Source organism: Pelobates fuscus, chromosome 7, assembly GCF_036172605.1.
Source record: "Pelobates fuscus isolate aPelFus1 chromosome 7, aPelFus1.pri, whole genome shotgun sequence".
NCBI lineage: Eukaryota > Metazoa > Chordata > Amphibia > Anura > Pelobatidae > Pelobates > Pelobates fuscus.
The window spans coordinates 82,994,172-83,018,249 of record NC_086323.1 but is presented as its reverse complement, the minus strand read 5'-3'; the positions used below and the strand labels follow the sequence as shown (position 1 = coordinate 83,018,249).

The 24,078-nt window shown below is 39.0% G+C and overlaps 1 protein-coding gene across 4 annotated transcripts in view; it reads right to left on the bottom strand.

The window, feature by feature from the left end:
• Positions 1–24,078, bottom strand: part of LOC134567964 (pre-B-cell leukemia transcription factor 1) — a 132,265-nt gene that overhangs the window by 36,876 nt on the left and 71,311 nt on the right. The window lies entirely within an intron of this gene.

Genomic DNA, 24,078 nt, shown 5'->3' with positions numbered 1-24,078 from the left:
TTTTATATTTTAGAAAAATATATATTTTATAAAAATAAATTAGTAAATGAATAAACACAGGTTTTGGGGGAAAAAAATAAAAAAAATTGCATGACATTCTCAGTTTTGTACACCAAAAACGTAATTATCTGGAATGATATGAAATCTGGAAAACCTAGCTGATCACACCACTATTCTGGACTGTAATTCTAGATTCCCTTTAAATCGCTGCAAACTCACACTTTAGTAGATCTGCTTATGTGTCGGTTTAGAGAAAGAGTGAAAATTTAAAAAAAATAAAATGTTTAATTTCTCATACATATAACATAAAATGTCCCCCGTATGTAATGTCAAAGACTGTGTCAACAGCAAACTCTCTTTGAGTGCCTTCCATAAGAATGATCAATCATAGCTTATATCTGGTGTATATTCAAGCCAATAAGTGTGATCTTGCTTTTAGAATTAAAACAGTCTAATGTATGTAATGTATAATCCTGGCTCAGACAATATGTGATCTATAATGAGAACTCAGCAATACTGACAGTGTAACTGCAACCTACTGCCCTATGATACAATGCTTTATAGTGTCCACTAGGAGTCTCCTTTCACAAATAATGGATTGCCATGTATTCTTGCTAATACACAGAACAATGAAATTTGCACCTGGGAATGTTCATGAGACTTGGAAATATTAACATCTCCTAATAGATTGTTCCAACAAGCAACCGATTAATTTTCAGATAGGGATGAGCACTGCATTGTTTTTTTATTTTAATATACTTACACATGCCATCAACTCCGACCAACATCAAATCTACATATAAAAATAGTGCAACTAACTTTTACAGTATAGTTTTGTTTAATATATATATATATATATATATATATATATATATATATATATATATATATATATATATATATATATACACACACACACACACACACACAATATTATAGCTATAGCTCTCTCTCTATATTATATTATATCAATACACCGATCAATATATAGCACACACATTTACTATTGGAAGGTTGCCCCTTGGCACCTTATCACATGAGAATAAATGCAAAGTCAAGTTCTGATGATTTTAATGTGTTATCAGTTGTTTCAGTAAATAATCATAAAACCCCACTACATCATGAAGTCCCAATATTTATTAAAAATATTCCATTGTGACAGAGGAGAATGCCTTAATAGACTGTGCAAAATCATGTATATTGCATAAAGTCCTGCTGTATGTTGTGGTCCTGAAACATTGTAGCCATTCTTTAGTTTAGACAATTTCAATTAACTGCTTGCCACACACGCCACACAGTGCAATAAAACCAGTAATGTGCAATACAATGCGAATAGTGGGGTTTATCAATGTCAGAACGAAGCAGGACAAAATCCCCAGCACTCTCAGCCTACCAGTGACACCCAGGTTAGGTGAAATAAACACTGTTGATGAATGTTCATTATGGATTATAAATGAAGCAGGGATGAGGGCGACGACTTGGTGCAGCTGAACACCAAAATTAATAACAAAGAATTTCCTAACAATGATTTATGGAAATATTGTTGATTGATATAACTATATAATGTTTCAGATCAAACAATTTTGCCAGTTTTACGAATGAACCGTCAATACTGGATAAATGTTAAAACAAACACATTTACATTGAAAAGCACAACATGCACATCAGGACGATAATGCACTGATGCAAAGTACAGGTTGCAAATATGTTCGATCTATTTTGGGTTGCTTGTTTTGTTTTAGTAACCGGTATATCAAATACTATCTACTGATAAAATGTATTAAAGAAAATCTGCATCAAATTACTGTTAAAGTGCTAGATCTGGAGTAAGCAAAATCGAAATTAATGGAATAAATACTACACTTAACTGTTCCATCAGTGTTCCAGAGTTACCTAAACAAAACACGTAGAAAACAAAACAAAAAACACTAAACATTGTTGTGCTCTCTCAGTCTGTGACTATCTGGCAGCCTTCTGTAGACTGGTTGCCTTTGAAATACTTTTATGCATGTGGGCTGCGTGCGGCCCAGACCTCCCTTTCACAGGAAAATCTCCTTTAACAGGAGGGGATGAAAAAAGGCTATGAAATTTAAATTAAAACCAGGTTGAAAGAGCAGGGGGAAAAAAAAAAAAAAAAAAAAAGAGAGAAAGAGAAAGAAACGCAGCATCTCAAGAATTCCCGAAGACTACCAGGGGATTTAAATAAAGGCTCACTTGGTGTAAAATTCACTCAGGGTTTTAGAATATTATACAGTCAGTAACAAAAACAAAATGCGTAACAATCCAAAAACGCCTAGAGAAAACAATCCTGCGCAGAATCTGAAAGGAATAGCGATTCTAGAATGGCGGGGAACAGAAGGAGCAGGTTTATTAAAATATCCGAAATAAGCTAAAAACATGTCAGTTTTTAGTACAATTGGCTTGTTTCCTGTGCCGACTGTAGGGGGACAGTTCGATGTACCACTCCAAGTGACTCCTTTTCCCAAACCAGGGCTCTAATTCCTTTAGTATGTAAAGATAGAGAAGGGCTCCATCAGAGATATCCTATTCTTGTTTGGGACTTTGCCATCTACGATAGCTGCACTTGTAAACAAACTTATGGACCTGGTCCCTCATCTACCAGATTTATTCATTGAAGTGAGAAGCATCTGGAATTAAAAGTACATTAAACGTGAATTTGAAAGTAAAGGCCAAAATAGCTGGACGCGACAAATTCTTCACGTCAGCTATTCTTCCAGTTTGGCTACTTTCACCTTGAATTGGAAATGCACTTTGAATTCCTGACCGTTTTCTTTAGTGAATAATTCTGTGTTTGTATAAATAAAAGCTTTTAATAATTTAATGTGCCTGCCAATTACACCATACATAGTCTAAACCAATGCATTATTTACTTATCCTCCATATATTAATAGACCACAAAAAAAAAAACAAAATCAACAAGACAAAATCAAAGAGCTAAGGCTTTAAACATAATGAAATGGTTACTTTCCATTCTGAAATTTTTGTTGCTGTACATCTTCCCTGGTTGGATAATAAATAAATAATAATAAATTAAAAAAACACTAATATAAGTGTAACAATGTAGAAATGCGCCATCTTAAAGTCAAGCAAAAATTGCTAACCAATGTTTCACTAACTTATAAAGCCAAGCCTATGCAAACACTGTTTATATATCCTTAAGGAAGGCTGTCCAGCACAGACCCCTAGGGCTATTAAAATGGTCAAAAGATTTAAGATTTATGTTGCCTAGCTTGTAAACGAGCAACATTTGCAACATGTGCAGTTCAATCTATTTAACATAAACCCATGATGGCCACACAAAACTCTGAATATCACCTAGCAAGCAGGTTCATTTTCTAAATTTTCATGAGAGTCTTCGTTTTCGTTTAAATTGATACTAAAGATTTAACAAATTACATCATAATCCAGTTCAGATCAGGGCAAACTTTGCAAATGATCAGAAGAAACAGAAACACTTTCATTTCTCTTCTTCCCTGCATGCTCTCTCCATTACGTCTGACAGTACTAAAGAACAATGCTTATAACAATGACGAACACATGGCTAAAAAAAAAAAAATAAAAAAAAAAATAAGAGGCGGCCGGCCAGGTGTAGGGTAAAGAAATGTGGATTTCACACAGTTTCCCTTTAATTGTAATATTTGTTTATAATGGAGGTTGATACTACATGCACACAAAAACAGACCAGGACTCTAATATTCTTTCAGTTCGCTCTCTAGTCAACATCCATGTTGCTTTTATAGCAGATAGCAATGTAGGTAACTGACTACTACTGCATGCTATAAAGTAGGCTTTGCTAATTTGCAAGCATGCAATAGTGTAAAGGTTTTTTTTTATTCCAGTGGTGTTAATGTTTTATTATATACATACATAGACACACACACACACAACAGTGGCTTCCAGAATTCAATAGGGCATTAAGTGAAGTACCAGCCAGTGTATTAATTCACACAGTGCAGGTGAGGTCACCGATGTATTAGAAAGTAATTTGTCACAGACACACTACCAACCATGTGGTTTGTTTATTAGAATCAGCACCAAGGAAATCAATAGGAAGGTAAAGCGTTAATCGTGGTTTATGAACAGATCGCTTACAGTCGAGATACTGTTTGATTGCATGTTTCTAAATTCTAACATCCTTTGTCTTAATTCTTACTGTGGAGTGGAAATGTATATACAATATGTATATACAGTGTGACTTGGTGTTTATTCCATTTTGCACAGAGGGCCTGTGATGGATCGAGAGCTCCGGCTCCCCTCCGATCGGTATCGTTCCACTGTTCCTGTCATTATCCATTCGCTCGTTCACGTATCTGAAGACAATAACATACCAGAACAGACCGGCCGCCGCCTGCAGAAAACTCTTCGTGTTGGTGTCAAAAGGGAGAAGGGGAAAAAAAATAATCAGAATTGTACAATAAAAACCCCAGCAATTTAGGCAAATTGCTATATCTGTATTTTTTGCGTGTTAGGAATAAAATTTCCTTGAGGTGACGCGGTTAAATCTTTTCTTTCTTTCGAAGCCAAATTGCATGGGTCGCTCTCTGTGCCAATCCACTTGAGAAACACTAACAAAGGCCATTTCTGTGTTAGGGACGGATCTGTGGCAGCTTTTCATGAATACATGAGAATAATTTGGTCTGCTGCATGCTGAGAGCTGGGGCACAGCTCTACATACTGTATTACTGGAGTCTGCTGGGAAAATATCCAGCCAGAGGAGAAGGGAGGGATATTGGGGGACTAGCAGAGAGATAAAAGAGGAGGGATATAACGAATAGAAGAAAAACAGTGAATTTGAAAAGAAGCTAGAAAGGAGTGAGGTGGGGGGGGGGGGGGGGGGCGAGTTTAAAGGAAATTAAATGAGTCAGACTAAGCTAGACCAAGGAAGTGGCTTGTATGAAAATTAGACTCATGGCAAGAAAAGTAACAATTGCTTTAGGATTATGGTCCCACAACCATGTATCACTTGCATTAAAAACGTACCCAAACTTATGTAAAGATTGGGCACCCTACCAATGAGCACTCTATATAACACACACACACACACACACACACTATACTGGGGTATGTGTAGACAAACACACCTGGTAGTTTGAATGACATATTCGCCAACAATATATAACCATTAAGGGAACCATTGCTTACAAATTTTATTGAATTTTTTAAAAATGTATTTATTTATTATTACAAAAAATGTTTAAGTACATCGCTTTCATTTTAAAATATACAATATCTAGGAATCTTTTCACTAAGGTGGCAAGCTAAATTGGACGGGCACAGATCCCGCAGGTCCTCCATTACTTCAATCAAATATACTTTAAAGAAGAAAGCCAAACATATTTCTTTAGAATGGAGAACAAGTAAATATGAAGCGGCAACAAAACCGTGTGCATGAATAGATACCAATTATAAGTAAGCAGGAGAGATTGCAAGAATAACAAACTGACCTATCTGGCTGATGGGACAGTGATGGCTTAACGGCAGATATTAAAGTATCCCAAACATTTTAAACATCCCTGGAGCATGTGGCACAAAGGTCAAATTCCACACTACCTAGAAACCAGATTTCACCTGAAAAAAAAAAAACCCTGAACAAACTAAACTTGTTTTATCTTGAATGTAGGAGCCAGTGCTGAGAGAAAAATTGGGAACTCGTCATGAAAAGTCACATCCTATTGTACAGGTTTCAAATGCCTTGTATCCAAAGATTTTTTAGAATTTTTTTTTATCAAAAAGTAAAATCATCGGTAGCATTAAAAACTGGTTATCGGAACGCACTTTGTGCCTTTCAAATCAGCGGGAATGTTCTGTACCCAGGTATTTAATATGTGTAGTGTCTGAGAATAGAAAAGAATAATAAAAAAAAAAATAATAATAATAAATAATAATAGGAAAATAAGAGCTAATTTATGACTACCTGTGACGGCATCAGGTTGGGTTAAAGAACAAGTATGGCAATAAAGAACAGCGCTTATACAAGAGTAGTCACGATGTGCTGGCTGGGTAATGAATTGTGGTAATGAGGTGCCATAATAAAATAGAGTTTCAGTAAAGAACAGCACAGACACTTAAGAGTTACAGCAACAGAGTAGGCTGGTAATGAAAAGCAGTGATCATAAAGTTCTGCAGTAATGATGAGCCAAGGTAACCAAAAGACACTTTTTAGAGAGCACCCTGGAAACCGCGAGCTCAGCCGAGTCGAGCCGTGGTATTAATGGAGACAGGTTTATGATGTCGCTAGTATGGAGAATGTAAGTGTAAACGTGTCTGTAGAACAGGTGTGTAGGGACTTCTAAAGATCTAATATATTGGTCTACCAGAAATGCCAATAATTGTATTGATCAAGAATAAAATAAATTCTAAGCTTTGTAACCATCCCATCCTGCCCTCTACAATTCCATACAAGCTTCACAAGCCGATAGAGTTGGTAATATAACAAGGTGCTTGCAGAATTTTCTTGTTCCTTAAGCTATACATTTTCGTCATATATACGTTAGAAAACTATTCAAATAATACATTTTTTACAAAAACTACGTCAATGTATATGAAGATAAAAAAAATATGAAAACAAAATCCATGTATAAATTTTGCAAAACATAATTCTAACTGCAAAATATTGCAAAAAAACAAACAAACACACAAAACAAAAAGAAAAGAAAAACGTGACTGCATGACTAATAAGGGAGAACTCCAATAATATTTTGACAGTAAACTATTGATGTCAAAAATTGATAAACTTAATAATGGAGTAAACAAATATGACTTGTGACAATTACACATCTATAATTATAACTGCTATTCAAATTCCATAAAAAAGGGCCAATCCTATGGCAAGTTCACCTATCCATCAAAACAAAATCAAATAGCACACTAACCGCAGTCCACTCTTTCAAATACTTGGGTACGTTGTTAGACCTCAATCTATCTTTTGGCCTCCACATAGAAAAGCTTGCATCTAAACTTTATCCAAACCTAGGTGCCCTGTACAGAAACAAATCCTGCCTAAGCCCTACAGTAAAGGAAGAGATTGTACGGCAAATGCTGATGCCAATCATTGATTATGGGGATGTAGTATATGCACCTGGATGTAGTATAACCAACCTTAATAAACTCAATACAACTCAATATAACTCAATCTGCCGATTTGTGCTACAATGTAATTACAGGACCCACCATTGTGACATGCTAAAAGAACTAAACTGGCTGTCGCTGGAATCCAGACGCACCCTTCATCTTTCCAGCCTTGTGTTTAAGAACTTTTCTGGGAAGCTTCCACCCTACCTGAGCAGAATGCTCTCCTTAGCTGTTCCACCCTCCTATAACCTCCGATCCAGTACCAGCACTTCATTTAGTCTACCTCAATACAAAAAGAAAGCAGCCCGATCCTCCTTTTCTTATAGAGCACCACATTATGGTACGACCTCCCGCACACTTTAAAATCTTCCCCAGGCCTAAAGTCCTTTAAGAGATTCCTTTTTACATACCTCAAAACAGAATGCATGGTTGATTATATATTTCCTACCTGTTCTATGTTACATTTTGTATATATTGTGCATTAATATTGTTTTTGTATTTTATTGTACCCTAATGTAACAATGCAATGATTTGCGGACCCAGGACATACTTGAAAACAAGAGAATTCTCAATTTATCTTTCCTGATAAAATATTTTATAAATAAATAAATAAGTTCTTTAAGGAAAAGATTACCTTCAAATTACTGTGATCTACAGTTGTTTTAAAAACTAGACAACATGTTTCAGGCACATCATGCACAAAATGACTAATACCTTTCTATCACATTATCTGGAACAAATTTCAAGCAATGACAAATCTCTTACTTTGGATGAAATTTATGAAGGCAAAATAGGCGCTCTTCATGGGCCAACTGCTAAATGTTGACAGACTTTCTATTGGTTTCCATAGCGACTTTGATTTAGCACTTTGCCACCACATTTTTATTCCGGTTATCTCATCGTTATTGAATATTTTCTTCAATGGCACATACAATGTGTACATGCAGTGACAACATAGTTTTCATGTAACTTATATAGACGGTAACAACAATAATTGCAAATCTTGAGGGGGCAGCTGAGGCAGTTGAAAGTGTACGGCGCCATAGCGTTAAGAGGCCGTTTCCATCTGATCCATTGTTGTAGGTAATGTGAAGGTGGCCCTCTGCTGTGGGCACTGTGATAAGGCATACACTGCATGCTGGAAATTTTAATATACTCAACCAACTCGGAACAGTAAAAAGTACACAAGTAAAGTAAAATAGTTAAGTAGTACAGTTAAGGAGGAGCAGGACCCACTGGGGGGGGGGGAGGGGGGGGGGGAGGAGAAGGGAAGGCTTTATTTCTAGTCTTAAATGTGTCATCTCAATTTGTTTTTTCTGGTGGCAAAATTAAGGGCAATCATTTTTTGCTGATTATTGAGCAGATCTAAGTCTACATATGATTTTTTTTTAATTTTTATATTTGTGGGGAAAACAGTTAGAAGTGAGCAAGGTATCCACTCTACGATATGGGGGTATCAGAAGTTGTGGCTGCAAGTCACGAGTATATAACATCAATTGAAAAAGGAACATGGAATAGCAATAACTAAGCTAAGAGTTTAGAAGTGGGATTGCGGTGGGACATCTTTAACTGGTTGTAGTTCAGATCTTTGGTGAAGGGCGTCAACGGAGGCCCACACAGGATTTGATCAGGAGGGCATCAGTCAAGGAAAACTCCAGCCAGTGCAGTAAGTAATTTGATCAAGCGGAATCTTTGCCAGGATTGTGGCACTTTAGAGATGGAGGTCTCCTTATGTGAGGCCTGTGCTTCAGCCGGAAAAGATATTCCAGGACTGTAGCAGTCGGAAGAACTCCACCAGTGAGGCTATGGATTTTCCGCACCGTTCTGCCAGATGAGCAGCTTAGTTGGGAAGCACCACCTGTATTTGATGTCTCTTAGCATCTTGGCCGTGCTGTGGACTCTTAGCGTTTCATTATGGTTGCCGCAAAAATAAAAATAAATAATGATGACATCCCTAATGGTTTTTCCTCTGAGATTTTGCAGCTTGGGGAGATGAAGGGCCCTGTCAATCAGCCAGTACTGTTCCAGAATAGCTGGCAATACTGCTCTGAGCATCTCTACCGGGTAAACTTGGAGAAACCCTAATATTTTAGTGTTGTGAGTGGTCCACTGCATCAGCCTTACACTCAATGAGATGGTTGTGGGTGGTTCCCATGGCCGTTAATTTGCTTATCACATCATTATGGGCACTTCACATTTCATCCATTCTTGTCTCGAGCTGTTCAATTAATTTGCCCAAAGCATGGAGCTCCTTGTGTAGATCACCAGTAATGGTGCGGAAATCTACTTGTATGGTAGACCAGAGGTCCTGCAGGATTTTATGGGTCAGTTCCTGAGAGCTGCTGTACGATATCAGACTATATGGCTCTGTCTGATCGAGGGAATGGCATTCCCGTCCAGGCGCTATCTAGACTCATGGAGGCCACATCCATGCGTCTTTGCTCCGGTGGATGGCGAGTATCAGACGGTTTGTGATGGTTATTTGGAGCCAAAGATTGTACAGGGCGGCTTGTGTTACGGAGTATCCCTTTTGGTCATGCAATTAGTTGCTATGGCCTAAATTTCAGAGGAGCTGTGGCTACATGCGTCCGTTACGACTTGCAACTAAGATACGCCCCGGCAAACACATTTTTTTGCATTGGTAAATTAGCCACCTTGTTTTGTGTGTTTTGGGGGGGGGGAGGGGGGGAGGGGGGATCAAATATGTAAAAAAATAAAATAAAATATACATGCCCTGAATAGCCCTGCATGGGCTGCCACTGAGTGATTTGTAGCTCACAATCGTCCACAAAAGATACAGACAAAAGAACAGGAGTTTAGAAGAGAATGTAAGGATCAGCCCACCTTGTGCTGTCCCTCTAATGCCACATGTCTTGTTAGCAAAGTTAAGTAGTTTCCTGGCATTTGAGTGGAGACACTGGGGGGAAGCCTCCATGTCATCAGTCAGTGCACAAGACATGTTCAGGTGACAGTGAAGTGACAACGTGTATCCCAGTTGCAGAAACCTTTCCCTGTTCTGGATAATATGCAGCGTCATGTGTCTGCATGTGTGTGGCAGCTTTCAAAAGGCTATGCACTTTTGACTGGCGTTGAGTTTATGTGAAAGTAATTAACAGTAATTAATCCTTAATTACAGTAATTAGCAGAGTCGCAGTAAATTAAGCCACATCTGGAGCAGATGAGGGTTTTTGAATGGGATGGAGCACATGCTACAGGCTACGTAAGTAGGGGTGAAAAGGAGAGGAGGTAATGTGGTGAAGTCAGGGTGGGAAGGAGGGAATAAAAGAAAAAATGGGATACAGAGTGTAAGATTGATGAGAAAATGGGGCGATTGAACGGTTAAGTGATACTTTGAGTCTAGTGGATTAGAAGGCTTCGTTGGAGGGAGAAGAGATGTGGAATATATGTATAATTTTATTTAGCACCAACAGTTGCGCTTTGCACGTAACTCAACAGAATGTGTTACATGCTAGATCAGGATATAGGGTGAATACAGCAGGGTTTGACACATTTGCTTGGAATCTAGGAGCTAGCTAGAAAAGTTAGGGGCCAGAGAAATCAACAATCAAAAATACAAATCTTAAAGGGACACTACAGTCTCCAGAACTACTACAGCTTAATGTAGTTGTTCTAAAGTCTATATCCTGTTCCTGAACGCTTGTCAATGTAAAAGACAAAAGGCAGTGTTTACATTGCTGCCTGATGACACCTCTACCAACAGTCACTTAGACTGCCTCTACAGATGCTTCCTGGGTCAGTGCTTCACATTGAGCAGCACCTACGTTAATGATGATTCAATGCATATCTATGAGAAGTTAAATTGGTGCAGTGGCATTTTGTCATGCATGCACAATTGCCTCCCAATGCATTCCTATGGGGAAGCATTGGATTGGCTGAAATCCCCAAGATTGATGATCTCGGCCACGGAGGAAGGGACAGCCACAGCATCACCAGCACGGCGTGGGAAAAGGTGAGTAAACACATTGTGACAGGTAACACACACTCACAGACAGACTTACTCACTCACAAATAATTACTTTTTAATATAAATCCACCCAGTCTCCCGTCCTTGGGAGAGCAGGAGTGCATAGGGTTTCCCTGGGGTCGCTGTCATCTCCCTGCTCAGTTCCCTCTTGCGCACGGTTTAGTGAGCCAGGGGCCAGGGTGACGTCATAAACCGGCTCCCGGCATCACTGCAAGGCGATTACAGCTCCCTTCCTCACCACCATACTAAGTCAGCCGGGCGGTCGCCTCGCACCCTCCTTCAGTTCTCCATTAGCCGGGTGCAATCCATGAGCCGGCTGGCCCCATCCCTCTGTCAGCCGTCGGCCTGTCTGCCTCAGCCCTCCATGAGCCGACTGCCTGCCTCTGCTCTCAGGGACTGAACAGGCTCACAAATCACAGCCCTGGAACACAGGTACACCTCTTTGTGAGGATGCAGAGCATGCATCAGACAACTGAGACAAGAACAACACATACAGCTGTTAAACGAAAGAGTAAATAAACGCTTTTAAGGGTATGGCCAACCATGTGAAATGCAGTCCACACAAGTGCTTCTCAACCTTTTACAGAGAAGTATCCTGCAGGTGTAAAAAGAATAATAATAATAAGTACCCCTGCTTTGAGAAAGTATTTTTTATTGATTTAGTACACAAATCAACGGAGGTTAGAAGCAAGACATGCCCTCTGTATTGACACATACAGGTCATTACATTTCTGAACAGGTGGCTTGTGTAGGAAGAGTGGGATGAAAGAGTATAAGAGAGTAAGGTAAGGTAACAAGAAAGGGACAATTGTGAAGGAAGATGTTGTGTAATGTATTTTGGTAATAGGCGTCCGATCATAAACGCCAGAATGCAAGGATTAGCGCACGGTTCAGGGGTAGTATAAAATGTTCAGATGCAACATCCATTTAGCATGCTAATTACTGAAAATTCTGCAAACGTCTGCCAGGTGAGCAACAGCGACAGGTTGCTGGGACTTCAACATGCATGGAGTGGACTTGCATCACTAGTAACACACATAATGGGTATAACTTGCCTGTGAAGTGGGCATGCCAGTCCAGTGACGGGAGCATGTCAGCTTGACATCAAGCACCACAGGCTAACAGACAACCTCCAGGCTGGCCCACAACTTACAAGACCATGCCGGGAACGCAGCTGAAATACTCTCTGCCTGCTGCACAGCACAGGCATTTCTAATGCTGCAATGTATTGCTGAGGACAGATCGATAAAGGACCCTAAAATTGGGTCTGTCCTGCCAAAAGTGCGACTATTTGGAGCCCTGATTCTATTATACAGCTGCTAGAAAAAGTTATTTGTTTATTTTTAAGTCTACTGCACGCATTATGTAGGAGAATTTTTTCAATTCCGTATGTATATCTGTGCACTATAATGACACAATGTAGTACAGGGCCACTTTTATTTCCAATTCAGCCCTCTATAAGGCCCCAGGGAGTTCGTATAGTCCCACTGTCTCTGAACTCAATGTCTAGTAGCAATGGGCAGCAGTGAGCATAAGTGATCCATTTAGCTTTCTGTAAGGATTCAGGTAACAGCCATTGCAACCTTAAAGGCAGAGTAGGTGTAAACAGCATCTTCTCAAGCAAAGAACACTAGTTTTAGACTACAAATCCCTTCACTTCAGAGATTTGCTGAGGATAAAAAGCGCTGCTCTCAAAACGAATCTAAAAGGCTGCAAATTAAAAAAAAAAAAAGAAAAAGAAAAATCATGCACAAAACATTCCCCCATTTAGACATTCCCTGTGGTTCCACTAGTGAACAAATACAAATGAAAAAGTGAAGTTACACACATACCACGGCAAAAGAGAAGCATTGGTTATTCTACGCCTTGAGCGACACAGCTATATGACAGACACCTGGGACACAAGGACTGATCATACGTAACTGGATATTGCGGATGAATTAAAACTGAAGGAATGTTGAATCTGTCAAATAGTGTCATTACAAAAAAGGGTGGCCTGGTGTGCTCTAACTACCAGATCTCCCCCCCCCCCCCCCCCCAAAAGAAGACCCTGTCCGCTTGGCATCTCTCTCCAAACCCTCGGGATACATTTCTAAAGCCGAAAAGGTTTTCCCTCATCTGGACTGTTCGAATTAATTACACACTTTAATGACATGAATTATTAATTTGATTCTGACTCTGCAGCTTCTGATTATCCTGCGCTGCCGACTATACAATTCCAGCTTCATTAAAACATCACCAGCTGCCTCCCAGACCGGCATTAAATAGTGAGAGCAATAATCAGATTATCTCCCTGGCAGAGAATACACAGCACAGGCCTCAATAACACAATATGCTCTTATTTATTTAAATAGCAAACTAAAGCACCAGCCCAGCCTGACCTACGCAACTTGCAATCTAATTACCCAATATCTCACTGTTCACAAAATACCTTTATACAGTGGATGCAGAGAAAAGCCACCCAGCATAAGTCCTGGAAGTCACTATTATTAAGACACAGTGCAGACTTCTACATACACAATCAGAAGCAATTTTAACTGCCCTGATTTTGTATTCAGTGAACCTCTATGCTTCCCCAACCCCCAAGGTCAAAGGGCATAGCATCATCCAGCATGGACCCAAAACCTATAAATATGTATATTTTTTAGTCCTCCCTTCAGAGACCTGGACTGGCAGATGTCCTGTGTGAAACAGAACATTCCTGACCCTGTGCAATGACCCATCCCATTTACCCAGGAGATGTCAGAGCATATTAAGAGTCCTCAAGTCTTGGACCGAGAGGCTAGCACTCTAAGTGAGTTCTGTAGCTTTAAGTGCCATTGCATTTTCTGTGTGCATGGCCTTTGGAGGCCTACTGTACAGGCTCCTGGGATGGGAGGTGAGGAAAGACATGGCTCTTTAATTGTGCTCCTACCCTCAGGCTGGGATTAAAGTAGAATACATCCCAAGAGGAGGCGTTAGTGACACAACAACGTCTGATTATAATGAGCTGTGAAAAGGTCACAGCCTGAGGAAGATGCAGCTCTTGCTGTATCTAAGGCCACAAACACTCATTACACAAATCACCCACCGCCATTTCAAAAGCAAGATTTCAGGAAATAAAAGTGGATCAAGGCTGCAAGCTCTTAGGGACATTCGTTTTACATAAAACATACAAAGAACGAGGGGGTTGGCATTCACAGGTACTGCAAAGAACAATGCAGGGGGGGTGGGGGGTCAATGATAACATCAGGCATTCTGTTTTTGTCCTTGAAAAATTATCTTAAGTTCATTGAGTCCATCCTTTTCCCTCTTTTTGACTTGTTTTTTAATTACAATATTAAAGGGCATTTTAAGAATAAAATACCAAAACGGTCTGTCCAAAGGCTTATTTTCCGGACAATCTCAGGGCTGTATGTGTCATTAAATTTCTTTCCCATTCACCATACATATAATGACAACTCTTTCATGCCCAAGACAAATTGGATGATACTTTAGTCCATCAATTAATATTTTCCTTACTAGAAGCCAGTGTTAATTTTGGCAGCAAACTTCAATTTAGTTTTAGTCATAATCTTTTGACTAAAGCGCCATTTTAGTCATCGTTGTATTTTAGTCACCTGATTTTTTTTTAGTTTAGTTTTAGTCGACTAAATCTCAAAAATTTTAGTCGACTGAAATTGATAGTCGACAAAATTAACACTGCTAGAAGCCTGTAGGTTGCAAGTTATTCAGTTGGGGGTGTCCAAGTTCGAATGGTGTATGGTTTAGTATTAGAAGAATGTTCTACTTTGAGAGTGGGAGAGTGAGAGAGTGAGAGAGAGAGAGAGAGAGAGTGTGTGTATATCTATATCCAGGGGCAGCCAACCTAAAGAGTACCAGATTAGACAACTCTCAAATTACTTTACTCTGAATATTCCTGATAAAGCCACCTAGTATGACCCCAACAACTTAAGATGGTGCCTGTTGCTAAATTACCAGGGGTTACACACTAAGTGAAAGTATGCTTCTACTTAGACTATAAAGGAGCATTTGAAGACTAAAATCTGGACCACATTCATAATAATTTTCAATCATCAAAGGAAATATATCTTCCAAAAGGATAAGAGAGTGTACAATACATTTTATCCACCCTGCTGTTGCTACCTAATGCTTAAAACGAATTCTGTCCAATTAGACAGAATTGGCAGCCATCTGCTTGCAAGTTTGGTCCACCCAAATATCTACAATTCAGTTGGGTCAAAACTGAACAATGGTATCAAACATATCCCAACAATTAAAACATATTTAGGTAATTACATTATTAAGGTCTTTATATTTTCTGCACATGCACCATTTTGTTAGGAAAAAATAAAAAGGAAAAGACACACTAACAATGGCAAGGGGAACAGAAAAATAATGTGAAGTAAAAAGTGCTGTAAGGAATATTTTGGTGTAAAAAAAATTTAAATGCACAAATCCCTCTTTTCTATCCTAATGTTCGTCTTTTCTGGGAGCTCAATATGCTTGCTCTGTATAACAGAGCTCAACAGCAATAATACTCAGGTAATGGGTCTTAAAAAATAAAGTTAAAATCAGTCTGTACACAAGATACATAGTTCTTACTCTAGATTATCTTTTTATTTACATAAATTATTTTCAGTAAATCACCTAAAATTTGTAATAACAGCCCTGCCACACCAACTCACATCCCAAAAATTGAAGTGTCCCACTTTGTCTATTGGAAATGTTTGGGGGTATGCATTTGTCAACAAGCTGCTTGTACCAGTGGTTAAGTATAGGTAGTATTTGGGTTCATCTGCAAAATATTGTGGATTTATGTTGCAATTTGCCTTCTACCAGATTTATTCAGAGTTTGAAAATTCAGAGTTTGGTGAATATACAATTCCAATATTTATTACAATGTATGTGAGAATAACTGATGTTAAAGCAGTCGCCTGATGGTATGGCACTGAATGATACATGTTATATACAACCAGATCCACCACAACCAAATCTAATAATTGTATAGTCCGTACAATTAATTGTTGATGCACCATTTTAACCAAATTTTGCACACCTTAACAGCTTTTTCGATCCAGTGTGACTGGGCAGATTCTCATTCTTATCAATTTGTTACAGGAGATGTTACTGCTTCAAAACATGTACAGTTTGTTAACTTGGAATGTTATAAGATGCAGCCATGTACACTTTAGGTTCAATTAAAGCTTGAACAACAGAAGGTACACAAGGATTGCTACAAGTACCTATCACCATAATTCCAGGGTTGCGATCGGCACAATTTAAGATTCATGGTGAAAACCACGAGTGTGGTCACACAAAGACATACCGCAATAGGCTCCCTCCCAGCCTATCCCGTTCAATGTGCCCCATTATTTTTCCAAAAGGCCCAGTATGCATCATAAGCCAGTGACTAAATTAGAGAGAAGAAACGCCAATATGACTCCTGAGCATAGAAAAATAAACTAGAGAGATTCACAGAGACTGATGATAATTGGTGCTGTAATAGGAAACTAAAGAGCAGAGAAAGTGGAACCACCCTGGGACAGTTATTAAATAGTTCAGTTCTTGAATGAGTTACAAACAGGTGGAGTAAGTATGGTGGCATCATCAGGGACAAAAAGCTTCATTGTGCAGATCACAGCAGAGGCCGTGTTACAGAATTACTTCTGATAATGACACATTACCAGCAGTTGTCTTTAAGTGTCTCCGGAGTGGGATTTGCATACATGCTAACTACACACAAAATGTAATTACTTACTAATTTTAATTGCTCATTTCAAGTGAAAATAATTAGTTGGCAACTAAGGCAATCATTAGCAAAGCAATATAAATCTCTCTATAAGAATATGCAGAATTGAATATACACAGTGTTAAACATGCCAAGTCAGGAGCACATCCAGCTTGAATCATGCCATTTCCTGGAGTGCAAGAGAACTTTCATTGTGCTAGTGTTACTTATTCAAGCCAACTTTATTCACGCAGGTGCACAATAGAGCGATAAACTGAAAATCACATAAAAACTACTCCTAACCACATCTGGTCACTCTATAAAGTCATATACACACACAGAAATAACATGTGTCCATTCTGGAATACACATTTCATTGTACGTACTGTGCAGAACACATTTACACAGTTACATAGACTGAAAAGAAAGAAAAAAAATAATCTTTTGACAAATGTTTCCTTTGAACCACAAGCTGTCAATACCTTGATAATATATAGCTAATATAGCTATTTTAGAACTACGGTAATTAGCCACAAAGGAACATCACTTCAACTAATTTAAACTTCACACAGAAATACTAAGCTAGCCTTCGGTCATGTGACACAAAGAGGGCACACCAATAGTTTAAAAGGCTACATAGAAATGAATAAATGAGCATGCATTCCTCCCATGAAGTGCTTAAAGGATTGACTGCTACTTCCTCACTTTTAGCACAATCAGACCACTAAAAGTTAGCTATCAGTTGTGCTAAAGGATTTTAAAAAACATTGAACTTTGTTGACTCAAAAGCATTCCCTGCAAAGGGCAAAACTAGACTGCTGCCTCCCTTATGACTGTACTTTAATATAAAAAGTGATATAGTCACCCAGACCACTTTATCTCATTGAAGTGGTCTGGGTGCAGTGCCCCTGTCCCCTGAAGCCTGCAATGTTTACATTGCAGGGTTAAGACAATGTAAAGACAATGGCTGTCTTACAGTGCTTCAGGCTTTCTCACAGAGTTTAACTCAATGAAAAACAACATTGGACATCCTCACGCTTTGCACAAGGACGGCCAGCATTTTCAAAATCCCCATTGGAAAGCATTGATTCAATGCATTGCTATGTGGAAATTCTAATGCACACAGCACGCATGCACATTTAGTTCCGCCATCAATGTAATCACGGGAAGGGGAAACTAATTCAGCTCCAGGGGGATTTCAGCACTAGAAAGAGGTAAGTAAAAAAGGGAAGAGGATAACCATCCAGATAAAGAGAGATTTCGGCACTAGAAAGAGGTAAGTGAAAAAGGGAAGAGGAGAACAATCCAGATAAAGAGGGATTTCGGCACTAGAAAGAGGTAAGTGATAAAGGGACTTTATAGCGTTATGAATACAGTTTACAACAGTATCCAAGAATAACAGATCTTGCCTCCTTGGGAAAAAAAAAAGTTATGATCAACAACACACGTTACATAAATGTGCATAAGGTTTCCTTCTTCTGTATTAACTGCATTATCCCAGTGAAACTCAAAATAAACATGCAAATAAATAAATAGCTGCGAATGAAACGATCCAGTACTTTTTGTTCATGCATTTATGGTTGCTTTAAAAATGTTGAGCAATTGAGTTTCTAAAATGGTAATCAACTAAATTGATTATTCAAGTACTTGAAATAATTGTGGCAGCTCTAGACGGTTGTGTGTGCTCAGAACTGAACATTTAATAGATTACGCTGAAAAAAAAAGTAATATATAACCATGCCTACTTAAAATGCACACATCACGATTATCCTGAGCTAGTAAATGCATGCACCATCACATATCGTTAGGTTTATTTCCATATATTTGTGTTCTAGACAAACTATGACCTTTGCTCTTTGTATTTAAGAGCCATTAAACGTTTTTTTGTTTGTTTGTTTGTTTTTTTAAACCACTGGTTTCCTTATTTTTATTGAAAAGAAACTGCATACAGTATAGGCTTAAGTGGCAGTAAAGGGAAAAAGTCTAGGCTCTATAACCTTTTTTTTAAATTGGCGCTATCATTCCATTTAATGTCAAACCATTTTCAAGCAATTTAAAACTCAGTAAGTGTACCTGGCCACCCACTAAAAGTACGTTTACAGAAGATATTATCCATTTCTTAGTCCTACCAACTTATACAAGCAATGGGTGATGTGATAGGCTGAAAGCAGTATAGTCTTACACTCTAGCCCAATCACTGTTACTCATACCTAGAGTGTATCCTCAATTTTCAGAGGCACGAGTTAAGAGGCCATAACCTTATTATCTTTCACATGTAAAAATGATGGTCCCATGCCCTCAAATGCAGTAAAGACACCAGTGGCATATCCCTTAGAAAGTGCAGAGTTTATTGGTTCAATACAAGTTAAAAAAGCTGCACAATGTTTCAAGCACAGGGCCTTAATCGGGTTCAAATTCACTCACTTACCCACCTGTTGGCTGGGACAGAGTGTAATCAGAGTGTAAAATTGTCTGCATCTCTAGGTCTATTTTTCTCCTTTCATTAGGTTTCCTTGAGGTAGAATATACCCATCTTAAATACACTTTTCCAGTGCCATAGATGACTTGGCTAGAACACAATTATTTGTCCCTACTCACATGTAGACTGCACTGTACCAGTCCTGAAATCCCACCATGCAATGTGGATAATAATTATCAATGAGGTGGTCTGGGTGCCAGGTCCCGCAGGGTTAATCCAGTCTCTAGTGGCTGTCTTCCTGACAGCCGCTAGAGGCGCTTCTGCAACGCTGAATGTGAAAATCTCATTCAGCGTGCAGAACGTCCATGGGAAAGCATTGAGAAATGCTTTCCTATGGGCGTTTTTAATGCGTGTGCGGCTCTGGCCGCGCATGCGCATTCCGCTCCACTCGGAAGCTGACGTCGGAGAGGTCACCAGCGCCGGATTAAAGTAAGTAGCTGAAGGGGTTTTAACCCTTACAGCGCCAAGGGAGGGAGTCCCTGAGGGTGGGTGGGAAAACGAGTGTCAGGAGTTTGTTTTCCTGACACTATAGTGATCCTTTAAATCTATTTAGTTTTAAAACCAAATTTAAAAAGGTACTAATAGGAAGGTAATAATACAATGTAGATTTTGTGGTTTTGCTTAACCCAAATAATGTTTTTGATATTTGAATATATCGAGTTGCTGTGCTACATTACATGAAACATTTTACACGGGCATAAAAAGCACTGAATGCCAGCTTGGCACGGGAACACACTGCATGACTGACACTGCGGAAACAAGTGTGTTACAAAAATGCCCAATACAGGAGCATTCTTAAAGAAACATTGGTGGTCCCCAAACCAGTCCTCACGGCCCACCAACAATCCACAATTTATGTGTTTCCTTTTTTATTCTAATCGAGATACTGACAAAACCTTGACTGTTGGTGGGTTATGAGGACTGGTTTGGGAACCACTGAGTTAGACGGCTATCCATGAATGAAACAACTTTCAACTGCTACGTTACATACATAATATCCCCTAAAACTCCAATCAGGATTGGCTGAAAATTCTTTGCCACTTCTTGCTCCTGTATATCTGAAGAAACAAGGCTTAGAAGAGGTGAGCAACCGTTTACTTTTTGTTTGCAGTGCAAATTCCATATAATCCAATAAGGTGGTGGATCCAATTATAAAAGGCGATTAATAAAATGTTGAAAATCACATACTGATGTTCCGTTTTCTGTTAAAGTTATATTCGATTTAGATCAGGACATCATAATATAGTGCAGTCCAGACAAAGCCAGTACACACATTGCACATGATTAGGACAAATAGAAACAGTTTTATTTCTCCTCTTCTCCATTTCGTAAAAGGACACTATAGGTCACTCCACTCCACAGTGTGCAGCACTGGCATTCAGCATCTCAACTCGTTGCATGCAGATGCTGAATGTTTCCTCACAGAGATGCACTTGAATCGATGCGTTTTGCTGTGCATGCTCAATTGCCTCCCATTGCTTTTTTCCTATGGGAAAACATTGGATTGGTTGAGATCAAGATTTATGATCTCAGCCATGTAGGCGGAGCCTGCCGCAGCGAGACTGGCATGGCCAGGGAGAAAAAGTGTGGAAAATCAGCTTTTTACTATGGTCGGAGGGGGGCTGGTTACCTAAACACCCACTTCATAAATATAGTGTCTGTAATCCAGGTTTGTATTCTTGATACGATAATGTTCCTTTAAAGGACAACTGTCACTTTAAAAATATGTTTTAATAATAAGAATTATTTCATCAAGTATCGATCGGTTTTGTCTAAAGGGACGCCTATTGATAGGATGAGTGTGGCAGCTGATGTTCTCAGCCTATAAGCGGCATCCCTGTCCGAAGTTTACGGTTTGAAGCCTCAAACTGCAATAGATGTTTGGGGGCACCAAGTGCTGACCAACAGTGTTCCAGATAACTAATTTTATGTTAACAAGAATTATTTGGAGTTTCATATCCAAAAGAAATATCAACAGCCCCAACTGAAAGCAAGCAGCACTATCTACAAATAAAATAGTGCACACCTTAGTATGAGCTAGGCACAATCATACAATGTCAAGTCAACCAGTGTTTCAAAGTTGGCCAACATTTGTCAAGATTCACTATTCCTCTCCATGGATATCTGCCATGTTAAGACACTGAATTTGGCCCATTAAACATCTTCCAGGTTTGTACTATCTGTTATTTGGCATTTATGAGAGCCCATCTATATTTACCTAATTGCAACCGATATCACCATAAGATGTATCTGTACTATACTGTGCTCGGCTCACATCAAACTGTTCATGAACATTATACACTATAGAAATGCATTGTTTCAGATTATTGCCATCTATATGTTATTCCCATAATTGCATGCTTGCTCCGTCTATGTAGACCTATTACATTAGATATACAGATTAATTTCCATGTGCACATTTTATATACATGTATAAACTGTGTGATGGCTGGCTGTAAACGGGTCTAGGCTTCGTCTATCCATCCATCCTAGAAAAATCAAAGCACTTAAGAAAAGGTAGGCAGAGAGAACAGGGGCATCTTTACATAATAATAGGGTTCAGATGCTGCCTCCCAGCTAGAGATAAGAATGACTTATCAGCCGCTCACTGGAAATGTGCTGCTGTCTGATTAGGCCATGGTCTGAGCCAAAACTATAAACAGCTACTATCAAGGTTCATGAGGCTCTAATCCAGCTAGTATCAGCACTGGGACCACACATTGGGCATCATCCAAGGGACACGCCGAGTGAGGTGGATGGGCACATCCATAGTGCTCTGGGACTAGATTTCTGGACAGGAGTTTAGCATATATAAAATGTAGAGGCATGGATAATTATTATCAGCCTACTCTAGCTTTTTACCTTCACAAGGGAAGTGGCTGAGACACTGCTGTTTCTCATTCGGAAACAAATATGTATGAGAAGTTCATGAGACAAAGAACACATCATACACATCTCTACGTCAATACAAAAGAACCATAGATTGGACTGCAAGTTCATCTGGATCATCTCTCTTTAAATAGTGTGTGCTCTTTCTTTGTGAAACTGAACCTCATGCACTGCCGGAGCACGAGGGGGTCGGCAGATTGTAGGTCACATAACATGAAGGAAACCAGAGGCAACTATATTGTAAAGCTATACCTATGCTGGCAAGTTCTTCATTTGTGGATGACAGGCTTTAAAATTGAGAATAAAAAACGGATTGATTTGTCATTTAATATTGACAAATATTCTATCAAGTGTTCAGTAATTCTAAGTGCTTCAAGGTAAATGTAGTCTAAAAGAGACAGCTGTAGGGTGCGCACAAGGTACAAATGCATTAACTAGGGAATCTCAATAGAGAATTCTTTTGAATTTATTGGTGAAATGCTCACAATAAAGCACAGTGCAGGGATGGACTTTATTTCTGCCCACTATAAGCAAAATGATTTTAATTCTAGAATTCCTAAAAGGGTGTCAGGATTACATTATCACATTTAGATGTACCTGGTCTGCAAAGGTTTGCCATCATCGGACTAGCATTTAAACTGCATTTCCCATGATGCTCAGGCAATTAAAAGGCTGGCTGAGCATCATGGGAAATGTGGTTCACAAACAGGTGCGGATGTCTTCGCTGACCTATGCTATTTAATTTGCTATGCATGCTTCTTTTTAATTTATTTATAAAGCAAAAACAGGTTCTGGATCAGTATTAAAGTCATCTATTTACATGTCTGTTCTTTTCATTTGTGTATTGATCTTTCTTTCAGCTTTTCTCACTCTTCCTTACTAATGTATTCATCAGATTTTCTCTTTTCTTGTGTGAGCCAAAAGATATATTTTCTCATATCAAGAACTATGGAGCAAAAAAAGGTTTAACCCCTTAGTCTGTGTGCTCTTCATTTTGAATGCAGTATTGTATATGTATTGCACTTTTTTTGAATTCAATTTTTGTCAGTCTCTCTCATTCTCCCATCCTTGCCGTTTCGCTCACTCTATCTGCGTGTTCAGTGATAAATGAATACGTGGTCATGCTCCGGAATGGTTAGGAATCAGTATCCTGCCGCTGTAAGTGTTTGTGGTAATTGTGTCTGCTGGGTGAATGGGAATCCAAGCCTTGAGAAGCAGCAGAGAGGCCTCCACTCGCACAGCTTCCCGGGAGTAATTCAGCAGGTTTATAGATGGGAAATTAGCTCAGGGGCTAGTGATATTGAGCGGAACTACGGACAGGGGAGAGAATAATGACAGAGGATGCCAGTGCCAGAAAGAAGCAGGAGGGACACTGTGCAGCCAATTCTCTTTTGCGGAGACACAACGCAGCCATCTTTAAAAATTCCACCGGGCCTTGCCTTATACCCACAGGTGTTTTTTTGTTGTTTTTTTTAACCTCCAAGCAATATAAAGAGATTAGCTAATCTAAACAATAATCATTTGTGTAAAAGGCTGCTGGGGGGAAAAAGCCAAGCGTTTGAAAAATATATATCAGACTAGGAGCATAACAATCTATTTAAAACATACAAAATAAAAGAAGATGTTGCGGAAGCAAACATACTGGAAAGAAGAATAGAAATTCAACAAATAAAAGATACAGTAGAGACAAAGAGTCAGACAAGACATTGAAAAATATATAAGGTGATGTAAGTAAACAGATGGGTGGAGAGAGCAATGAGAAAAAGGAGGAATTGTAGGTAACACGTCACATGCAAACTGATCTTGTAAATCTATATTCAGACCTGTCAGAGAAGCTGTGATCAGAATATCTATCTCATGAAACATTCAACACATTCTGATTTCTCCTCTGCCCTAGACAATCTAATGCTCCCTTCTCTCTCC